Genomic DNA, 12,164 nt, shown 5'->3' on the forward strand with positions numbered 1-12,164 from the left:
TGTTACCCTGTTTGGCAGTCAGCATTAAGGGGCTGAAACAAGGACTGGTTGTCTCGGAGTCAGTATACTGTGTCTGAGTGGGGTTATTTATGTTAAACTCATGGTAGCTCAGTAAGCTAGCACTTTAAAATCAATGTAACTTGTAAGTCTGGACTAGTAACAGCAGCCACTCACACAAACGTGCATCCACATCCCTATATAAGTGCAAAGTCCACTGGGGAGACATTCAACAGTAGTGAGTGAGTTTGGTTTTATGCCGTTTTTAGCAATATTCCAGCAATATCACGGCGGGGGACACCAGAAATGGGCTTCACATGTTGTACCATTCAACAGTAAGCAGACACTAGGGTGTTTTCACACTTAACGTTGGCAGAAAAGGATGAAGCTTGTGAGAATACAATAAGGGGGAAGGGTGCATCATGCTTAATGAATTTATTCTTGTATAATTTGTCACAGTCAGTATTTCCTGACATTATGGATTTATGCTCACAACGTCGACCCTTGGTTGCTCAATCAATGTTTGTAGACATAGCCTGATCTTTTGCTCACTTAGCCCCAGAACAGTATGTTGCCGTTTTCAGCCAATTAAAAAACAGGGTTGGTAGTTCGGGTTTTTTTATTGGTTATTGGTGTATTTTGGTGGGGTGCTCTTGTTATGTAAGTTTTTGTTATACATGTAATATAAAACCGGTGCTGAATATCAGTGCACATGGTGTAATGCTGACTATAAGCATGATAAGCCTATTGATATTAAACAGTTGAGAAGCATAGAGCTACCACAGCTTTGATGTTGAAACTGTGGTAACAGCAAAATAAATATAACCGTATTCACCATATAAAGCACCCTGCTCCAATAAGAGTCCAAGCGGTTGGTCTATTTTATTGAAAGGTAGACAGGTTAGTCTATTCCTGTTCCTTTGTCACCCACTCACACCCTTCATTGAAATGGACCAACCGTTTGGACTCTTAACCCAAGCATATACATCTTATGCTACAATAAATGAAAATATACAACTACTTGAATGAAAAGCTAAAACTATATTCCTAAAAACTATATATATAATATCCTGTTACAGAAATATATTCATATGCATCGTGTTTATTTCACCATTGTGACCATTGAAATAGGCAGACTATACGTGTTTTCATGAAAAGTTTTCTGACAGACGTATCCTCAAGATAAGTAACAAAGTGTATCGATGCAGACCTAGTTGTAGGACATTTTACTGAAGACGGAAACAGAGAGAATACATTGCCCGTTTATTGTTGTGTGATGAGTGGTGATTTAGCTGGACTGATACCAGTACATGTTTCCTGATGTTGTGTGTTTGATTGTATATTTGTTGTTTAATGTCACAGTTAGCAATATTCCAGCTATATGATGGCAGTCTGTATATAGTCGAGTCTGGACTAGACAATTCAGTGGTTAATATTGTGAGCAGCGATCCACGCCATTGGGGTATGACACACAATCACACTGACCACCCAATCCATTTGGTCATCTCTTACAACCATCATCAGTTGCCTGAGACTAACTTACTCAGAATCACAATGGGTTTGTTATAAGAGACATACAGTGTGTTGTGTAGGGAGGAGTTTGTCATAAGAGGTCATTTCACCGTTGTTTCAAATTCAAATGGGTGACCAACCCATGGGAATTCTGGGTAAGAGAAAAGGCCCCTAGCAACCCATGCTTGTCGTAAGAGGCGACTAACCGGATTGGGTGGTCAGACTCGCTGACTTGGTTGATGCATGTCATCGTATCCCAATTGTGTGGTTTGATGCTCATGATGTCAATCACTGGATTGTCTTGTCCAGACTCAATTATTTACAGACCCCAGTCATATAGCTGGAATATTGCTGAGTGCGGCGTTAAACAACAAACAAGCAAACAAACAAACAAAGGAGCTCTGATAAGAACAAAGTTCTATGGGCATCTTGTTAAAACACATTCAGTTGTATATTTAATTACTATTTTTTGTCATTTGATTGCTATCACCATAATCACCATAATCAGTGATAATCAGGACTAATCAAGTCTAGGTTATATTACAACATTTTCTCTGTGTGTGTTCCATACTTATTGCGTGTCTTTGTTTCACAGGAGGACTTTCAAGAAGGCGAGGAAATTCTACCCCCTGCAAAGGTTGAACTTGCTCTTGCCTGATTGATACCTGCCTGATTTGCATAATTACATCATTACCGGTGAGTAATTTACTTATGTCTGGAATCATCATACTTATATATAGTACTGGCTGTGCTCCAACTTACATACAAGCTAGGCTGGATGGAACAGGAATGTTGGTGTGCTGTAAACATTCTGTCCTTGACGAGGGGCAGTGGGGTAGACTAGTGGTTGACATGGTAAGGTGCTCACTCGTCATTCTAAAGTCTCAGGTTTGAGTCCCCATATGGGTACCAGGGATACTTCTAGGGTGGGGCCTTGTGCTTTTAGCCCTTAAATTTGAAAAAAGGCCCACATTTTCAAATACAATTGGGCATTTTAACATTTTGCTGTTTGGGCAAGTGTGGGTGTACCTCTGGATTATATGAAATATTCAGATATAGGGCCCATGTCAGAAAATTCCAGAGTGAACCCTGGTACAATGTGTGAAGCCTATTTCTGGTGTCAAGTGACCAGGATATTGCTGGAATATTGCTAAAACCATCACTCACTCACTCACTCACTCACTCACTCACTCACTCACTCACTCACTCACTCACTCACTCACTCACTCACTCACTCACTCACTCACTCACTCACTCACTCACTCACTCACTCACTCACTCACTCACTCACTCACTCACTCACTCACTCACTCACTCACTCACTCACTTACTCACTTTCCTTGAGTAGTTCCACATGAGAAAAAAGGTTTGGATCCTAATAATTGGAAATTTGTTTTATGGTTTGGTTTTGAACTTGTGTGAATTTGATGACAAACTCCAATGGACAAACATTTGTTTAATAATCGTATACTCCCATATGATACCTCTCTGCATAAGGGTCCGAAGCCCTTCATAGGAGTCCGCATCAGTGATGAGGGTTCTCAGTTCTCGGTACAACCCAGCAGAACTTTGAGAGCAGCCTATTTGGATTTGTATCTTGAAAATGAACATAAATGGGCAGTTCTGAAGGAAAAGATTAAAGCCCATGCTACACCCTGTCATTTCTGAGCAGTATGGCATCTCCCAAAAGTGTATTATCGAGGGAATATTTTTTTTCTCAGTTGAGTTTCTTTAGTTGAGATTCTGAATCGAGGTGATAGAGAAATCAGTGTTAGAAATTGGCACTAGTCCTGTAGTCCTTGCCAAACTGGCCAGTAGTTAAGGTATCATAAGGACTTGTAGAAATTTGCCATTTTTAAGGGTTTTGCTATATGTTATCATAATAAGGACTAGTGGACTAAATATGTTAGATTCTACCCCTGGAAATGAAGCCAAACAGCATTAGAAAGCTGACAGCTGATTGGCTCAAGAAACCTTGCATCCTTCATTTAGATTGGGCGGTAAAATTTCACGCAGGGTTTGCCGGACGTGACCTCTAGAGCTGCCCTCAGATCTCACTTACACACAGGCATCATATGGGCAAAAAATTCTGATTTTAATGAGACTGGACAATCACCATGACTCGGGCATCGTTAACACATCAAACACTGGTATGGTTGAGCTAATCATGTTACATCACTCATGGAGGAATTCTCTGGGCAAAGAAAAATAATAATTTATTCATTTAAGAACAGACCAGGTCGTTGAAGTACGTAGAAGTTTTTTTTTTTTTTATTTTCATGTTCTGTATGGTAAACACCGATTTATAACCCATCTCACATTTTCCACGTTACGTACAAGTTACGTCAAATAACACTGATAACGTTAATCAAATAATGCAACTTTCAGAGGAGCCATCAAAGAGGTTGTTTGATGTTACGTTATTTACTTTACCCCCGACTCAGATAGAACGGCCCTCTCTACCTCCACGAACCACACCACACTTTCGTCTGATTATTAACACAGGAATTTCGAGTTAAGGTCATCACTTTTCTAGTCCTGGTTTAACTTGATTGGATTAAGTTGTCACAAGGTATGAGAATTATCACCCTCTTATCACACAGACCATATATTGTCTCCTCCTCTTAACATGATGTGCTGGATTAAAGGTGAAGGAAAAAAGGCTTGTACATCTGTAGACTTTTAGATAGTGCTGTTCATATTAATCAAGTTGGTTTGGCTTTGTTTGTTTGTCTCATTGACTAACTGCTTTGAAATGAAATCTCGCCTCCATGGTCCAGTGGTTGAGCGTGATATATCTCGTGACTAACCACGGGTCCAGGTGGTCCTGTGGGTACCCACCCGACCCGGGTACCTGAGTTACCCGTCCCAGCCCTAGTCAGAGCCAATTTTTACATGTAGTCCACATGGGCGGATACAGCTTTTTTGAAAAGAGGGGGTGCACAATTAAGATCTATATATTGTCTTTGGTGGTAATTTATACAGAAATAAAGATTTTTTTTCGAAAAAGAAAGGGCGGGTGCGCACCCCCGCACCCCCCTCTGTATCTGCACATGGTCCATTTGTATGAATAGACTATGCCCTGTAGAAAGTGGTTAAATGTTGCATGTTATATTTAGGATAACACTTCCTTAGTGAAGTAAAAATTCTAGTATTGTCTTGAGTACCCGAGTTACCCCTTCCCAGCCGTAAAGCATACCATGTCTGTCCATGTGAAGGATGGTGTTTGATTGGTCAGGTGTGACAGGATTTTAGCCAACAGACACAGGGAATATTTAACTTTGCATGGCCTTGAAGTTTGAGGAAGCCTTGAAAACCCTTGAAAAGGCATATGCAAATCCTGTTCCCATCAGGTCAAAGTGTCTTGGATGTGGTTGGTTATGTCGTTAGTCATAATGTATGCAGGCTGACAGGCATGTCCGTTTCCTTCTTTGTGCCAGGCAGAGAGTGTTTGTCGTGTGGTAGCATGTCCGTCAGCAGACGTCATTCATCGGACATCTCAAGGATCCTGCGGTCCAGGATTTATGTCTCTCCATCAGGAAGTGAAGAGTTTAGATAGGTCATGATCACCCAAATTACAATAAGTCGTCATGGATACAGGGTTTCCTGGGACATCAGTAGTTTTCTAGTTTTGAATGATGCCAGTTTTAGCTCAATAATTCATAGTGTAACCTTCGAGTTACCAGGTACACTTCCATCGTGGGTTCTAATTGTTTTTTTACTTGTTTTTTTACCTTGGTTTTTTTTACTTTTTTTGTTGTTGTAAGAATGCAAAACAAAGATCAAACCTAGCCCTAAGTTTACAGAACTAATAGTTATCAAGCAGAAACAATATATATGCCTTTGTTTTCATTTTTTCACTTTTAAAAATATTGGAACAGATCGTGATTAGGTGTTAAGTTTAGCTCACCTGATGGAAAGTCAATTGAACTTCTGTCGTGGTAAGATCTCCACGTGTTTGTTCAGTGTTCAGTATCTGTAGTCTTCTTTTTAGATTGAGCAGTATGTTGTTAGGAGTGTTCCTTTGAACACTAGCTTCAAGTAGGGTTTACATTGATCTGTATGCTTGAGATCGCCTTTCGTGTTCTAGTGATAGAGCGTCTGCCCGGAGTGAGGACGGTCAGGGGTTCGATCACCAGCCGTATCATACCAAAGGATGTTGAAAGATTAAACTTGTTGCTACCCTGCCTGGCGCTTGGCATTAAGGGGCTAAAACAAGGACTGTTCGGCTCAGAGTCGGTATACTGTGTCTGAGTGGGGTATTCATGTTAAACTGCGGCAAAGCAACAAATAAACACTCACTCACTCACTCACTCACTCACTCACTCACTCACTCACTCATGTTATACCTCAGGATACATCACTTATTTGCATATAAAACACATATTGGGTCCTTTTATCAATCTTGGTATAAATTTTGGGCGTTGGAAAAAAAACATGTGCCCTAAGCAATGCTTTACCTGTTCCAAGTTGTCGCTTGTTTTTTATGCCCACAAAACAAAGCAAAATAATCCAAACTTGCATCACAAAGAAATGTGAAAATTGTTGATAATTTAAGGTGGGGCCTACGCCTTCAGCATGTTGAGGACAATGCTGGTGATTGAAGTTTGAGTGTCCTTCTTTGATGGTAGGCATATGTGTAGTATTATCACTAAGCTATCAGCTCATCACAATATGGGAACTTTTAATGAGTTTTACCTTCAGGTGTCTTGTTAGCCAACATGTGTTCGTCCAGATACTCATCTCTAGCACTGGATTAAATTGAACGTCCCACGGGCAGGGGCTTTTTTGGTCGTGTTTTATCTATGAATGTATCGGGATTTTTTTTCTATTTCGAACAATTGCCCTGAGATGATGGCCAGAAATATCTTTCTAGAAAGACTGGTAGTTGCTTCAAGCTCCCTGACAACACAACCACTTGCACAAAGCGATCTTAGCGCTAAGACTTTTGTAAGCCTATGTTAAAGTATGGGAGTTACGATCATCTTAGCGCTAAGATCGCTTTGTGCAAGTGGGCCCAGGTCTCCGAACCACAAAATGATTCTGTAAGGGCTACAACTATCATAACTTAGTTATTTATCATCCAAAACCTGGCTCCCACAGGAGATATGGCTTTGGTGAGATCAAGCGATATCTACATTGTAGATATCGCTGCAATGAAATTGCATCACAATGCTTTTGCAGACCATTGTGATGTCATTGGTTACCATGACGTCACAATCAAATGAGATCACTAATGGCTCTGCTACTGAAGCTGTTAGCAGGGATGCCTTGTAAAACTCCAATCGCTTGCAGGCGATGTATAGCGATTCGCCTTACAAAAATGCGCTAACTTTTAGCTGCTTGCAAGCGAAACAATCGCTGGCTGAGGTCCCTTCATTCTCAAACCAAAATGGCGGCTGACTTTGAACAAGAAATTTTTTGACTGGATCAACAAGGAAATTAGCATGATTAGCAAAGGCAGCTAACACCCCATCATCCTCAGTCTGCTCCAATATCAATAGTTATCGCAATAGTTTTTTTCAATATCAATAGTTATCGCAATAGTGATTTCCAGACCAATAGTCACCCCAAGTGAATAACCTGGTTATTTTCTGTTCAATATGAGTCTTCCAAAACTGTTATTCTATCAAACTACTAAACTTGTCAAAATTACCTGTTTGTTATAATTCAGATTCAGGTGTAATACACTGTCATGCGTAAGAGTAGCCCTCCTTTCGGACAATGACCATGATGACTTGACCTATTTCAAACACTGTAAATGTTTTTTATTTCCTTCACATGTTTTAGCTAATCTGTTTACAATGTTCACTATATTTGAAAATATAAATACATATGTTCTTTTTTTCAAAATATCTGCCAATATGATTTAACAAATGCCTTCTTCAGCAGGAGTGCAGAATAAAATAAAATATTTTTGTAAAACATACAGAAAAATGTCATTTCGTTGACAGAGCTCAAACCATTTGAGATAATTTACCTCTCATATCCTGAGGCACAGACCTCGCTCCCATCAAAACTAATGAATATATATGAAGCCCAAAGTCCTGAAGCTTTTTGCCTGAATTGAAATTACTGATTCAATTTTGTCGTCTGAATAGCATATACTTCTCGGAGTATCGCCTGCCACTGGCCTTTAACCCCCATCAGTGTCAGTGTGATGCTGACATAATATGTCTCACTCAAATCTCAATATTACCCATTGTGCGGAGTGCTCCCCCTTACGCGACTCTCCCGATATGCTATTTTGTTTTATGCAGGGGTACAGTGTAATAGTGCCTGATCTGAATATACAGCACAATATGGCTTACATACGACACTGGGTAATCTGCAGGGTGTTTACTTGTAGTTGGTGGAGCGGATATAAAATGCCGAATGGAGTCAATTAAGAAGGGGATTATGGGATATGGCAGGGTGCTTGCTTGCATGTGAACCCCTGTGTAAGGCAGCAATAATTAATTTTATTTTTCATAGACATTTTTTAAAGAAATTTTAAGCGGTTTGTTGTTTTGTTTTTGTTTTTTGTTTTTTCCCCAGTTCTAATCTTCCTGTGATATTTATGAGTCTCAAGTATACATATATAATGAAAAACTGTTATGACATTATGAGAAAATGTATCTGGCAGCAATGACAAAACTGTCAAAATATTGGTTGCCTTGCCCATTGAACATGTTGAAGATAATTTTGCCATTTCTTAATTATTAGATTTTCATCCAAACTTTTCAAAACTGAGAGGCAGGGGGCATTCATTATATATATTTTATTTCTTTTGAACAAACTATTTGAGGCAGATGTGCACATTAACGGTTGCTGTTGAAGGATGTGACAGAAATGATTTGGTCTACATACCAGGTGGATTTTGTCCAATATAAAAGGCCCGCCACCGTGGTCTAGTGGTAGAGCATCCGCCCAAAGAGAAGAAGTACAGGGTTCGATCCCTGGCCGCGTCATACCAAAAGACATTAAAAGATTGTACATGTTGTTACCCTGTCTGGCTAAAACAAGGCCTGGTCGGCTCGGAGTCAGTAAACTGTGTCTGAGTGGGGTATTCATGTTAAACTGTAGTATGGCATCTCAGTTAGCTAGCACTATAAATCGGCATCAGTCGGACTAGTACAAGCAGCACACACACATGCATGTGCGTCGCTATGTAAGTACAATAATCTTGGACACAACGTTAAACCCCATTTCACCTCACCTCAAATATAGAAATACCGGTACACACATGGCATTTCTTTTTGTCTGTAGATACTTGGAAGTCACAAGATAATGTGAGTCTGGGTGTTTTGTAGTAAGGCAGGCAGGCATGAAATTCTAATAATTAATTTATCATTGCCTAATAATATTCTATCAGAAGCGTTGCCATTAATAACATGTTCATTTTCTATTGAAGCTGTTTCAATGGTTTAACATTTCATGTGGTCACCCACTGAGCAAGACAACATTTATCGTGGTTAGTTTGCTGGATTTATTAAAGGCACTTCTATAATTAGCTTTATTGTCACATTAGGTGATTGTTTAACCTAGAGAATGGCAAATTATGGTCTTCATGGTGGTGGTTGTGAAATGTAAGTGTGACGTGGTATTAAGTCTATTTCTATCAGTTCTATCCAACTCGCCATTTAAATTTAAGCCTTTCCAATACACGCTCATGTTCGTGCAAGCCTTAAAGGGAATGTCTTCAGTACAGACTGATGAGTATGGCAGTGTATTTGGGAAGATGTACCAGCAGTGTTTGGTGCAGGGATCCTGGTGGTTTCCTTGTGTAGTATGTGAATCTAGGGACTGACTCAATCTTTAACTATTAACATTGGGATATCACAGGGACACCTTGACTAACATGCTTCGTTTGTAACTCTGATGTAACTCTTAATACAGAGGTCCAGATAAGCTTTTGGTGTTGTGGGTATTTTACCCATGCATTTTAAAATCATTGGGTATCAGTAATTCTTATGGGTATTCAAATTTCTGTTACCCGCTAGTTTTTACACATGTGGGTATTCAAGTTAAATATTTAAAAACACTATTCATCTAGTCCCTGCAAACTGGTGTCGTGTGGGTTCGAGAGCTTTATAGGATGATACCACGATTCTTCCACAAGAAAGTGTGATGGCAAATGATCATGATGTAAGTGTCATCGTGGAGTTTGGCAAGGTTGACGGAATGCCCGTTATAATTTCAAAATAAGTTGCTGATTTGCTAATCGAATACGCAGGTTACTTCACAATATTTTGATGATACGCACAAGTTTTATTTTTGTAGCATATCTGTAATGTTCGTTGCGTATTTGATACGCTTGGATTTTATTTTACTGCCTATTTCTGCATTTCTGATGCGTATTTTCCGCACATACGCGGCTTATCTGGAGCTCTGGTAATTAATATGTGCTCATTATTTTGTCTGTTGATTTTGTATGCAACTGCATACCTTGCCATTTCTCAGCCGCAAATACACGGTATGGTAAGTGGAAGATCCGGGGTAGAATAGGTCTTCACCAACCCATGCTTGCCATAACAGGCGACTATACATGTTGTAAGAGACAACTAACGGATCGGTGGTCAGGCTTGCAGACTTGGTTCATGCATGTCATCGTATCTCAATTGCGTTGATCGATGCTCATGATGTCAATCAATTTATTGTCTGGTCCAGACTCGATTATTTACACCTGCTGTCATATAGCTGGAATTTTGCTGAGTGTGGGATTAAACAACAAACAAACAAACAAAACAAAACAAACAAAACCACAGATACCCACTTATGGCAACGATATGGTCAAGGGGAAATAACTCTTGATATATTGAAGCGTTGATGAGGATAAAATCTTCTCAAGCTCTGTGACAGTACAGTAATATGTAGATGAAGTTCTCATCAACTTTAATGTTATTTTTATTTGAAACTTGTTTCATTCTTCCTTTACTATACAAGTATGCTTACAAAGTCATCAGCGATTTTTCATTTCAAGATCCTGCATTTTTCATAAATTCATGTGGATTTATTTTTAAGAAGGAAATTTACCTCAATCAATTTAATGTTTATCATTTATATGCAATTTTAGTAGAATGAAGAAATAGTAAAAATTGGAATGATATTAAGAATTATTGAAAGTGAAAATACAATTTGTGGCAATGCTATTATGCTTTAATGATGTGAGTCAGTTTGTGAATGTCAGCTTCAGAAGTAGAGTCTCGGTTGACTTGCGTTCCACAATCATAGCCTGGGCTCTTTCTGCGTGGATATTAACAATTCAAATACCCATTATACTCAAGCTGCATGTGTTTGGGTACGATGTAAAGTAGTCTTTTTTTATGGCTCAATAAAAATTTCGCAGTTACGCCAGATAAATAATTAATGAAGTGCATGATTTAGCACTATTTGCTTCTACTGTTGAGGCTGGGTGAACACAAGGTTAATGTGAAGATCAGGTGCAGCATGGGATGATTATCTAGAAACCATGGCAACAAAACAGTTCACATGAATGTGTAAATGATGTCATTTTTCATGGACTAACGGTCAGAGCTAGGGCTGGTACGAGCCCGAATTTACTACCCCGGTTCCCACCCTCCTATTACCCGACCCTACACCACTGTAGGTCTCAAGAGATAGGTACAAAATGTCCGATTGGGCATTTTGTTACCATAGCACTGGCAAAACATATCTAGATACATGTATTAACAATCTGGTCATGCATACACTCAGTTATATCTTTATTCAAAGATATGAAAAATCAGAAGTAATGTTAACATTTGTGACTTGTAGTGTAACCATAGAGTTCTAGATACTTTTTTGTCATAAAATAATATATCACGTGACTAACCACAGGTCCGGGTAGTCCTGTGGGTACCCGGGTCCTACTAAGTACCCAACCGACCCGGGTACCCGAGTTACCCGTCCCAGCCCTAGTCAGAGCCAGTTTTTACATGTAGTCCATTTGTATGAATAGACTATGCCCTTTAGAAAGTGGTCAAATGTTGCATGTTATATTTAGGATAACACTTCCTTAGTGAAGTACAAATTCTTGTCTTGAGTAGAGGCCAGCACAGAGAGTCAGCGATCTAACCGACTCATTCACCGAGGCTTCCACAGAAATGAAAGTCTGTCAACTGATAGTCAAGATCGCATACTCTGTGTACCCCTCTGATAAGTGTAAATTGTAACCCCAAATATAACATATGCTACATTTAACCATTTTCTATAAGGCATTGTCTATTCATAGCTCTTGGCCACCGAAACCATGCCAATTTACACATATCAGAGGGTAAACAAAGTATGTGATCTAGACTAAAGTATGTGATGCATTTAATTTTAAGGAGCATGTATGACTATGAGTCATGCATATGCATGAAAACTAACTTTTGTACGACAGAGACATTTAATACCACATCAGGTGTGCAACAAGGCTGCATCCTGAGTCCACTACTTTTCATTTTCTTTATAAATGAACTTGTTTATGCTATTTATGAGAAATACAGTAATGGGATATTTTTAACGCAAGAAATTAAGGATCTACTCTTACTTATATTTGCTGATGATATAGTTATGTTTTCTTACACAGTGAATGGTCTACAAAAGCAGCCGAATGCTTTACAGCAGTTTTGTGACACTTGGGGGCTAGGCTTGAACTTAACCTAGTCATAAAGTCATATTTACATGTAGTT

General features: G+C 39.2%; 1 protein-coding gene across 1 annotated transcript in view; it reads left to right on the forward strand.

The window, feature by feature from the left end:
- Positions 1 to 12,164, forward strand: part of LOC124149613 — a 29,929-nt gene that overhangs the window by 10,871 nt on the left and 6,894 nt on the right. The window contains exon 3 of the mRNA XM_046521315.2: positions 2,105 to 2,205. The gene's annotated coding sequence lies outside the window, so the exon portion shown is untranslated. The remainder of the gene's footprint in view (positions 1 to 2,104; positions 2,206 to 12,164) is intronic.

This window comes from Haliotis rufescens, unplaced genomic scaffold, assembly GCF_023055435.1.
Source record: "Haliotis rufescens isolate VD_foot unplaced genomic scaffold, xgHalRufe1.0.p SCAF_7, whole genome shotgun sequence".
In the NCBI taxonomy this organism is placed as follows: domain Eukaryota; kingdom Metazoa; phylum Mollusca; class Gastropoda; order Lepetellida; family Haliotidae; genus Haliotis; species Haliotis rufescens.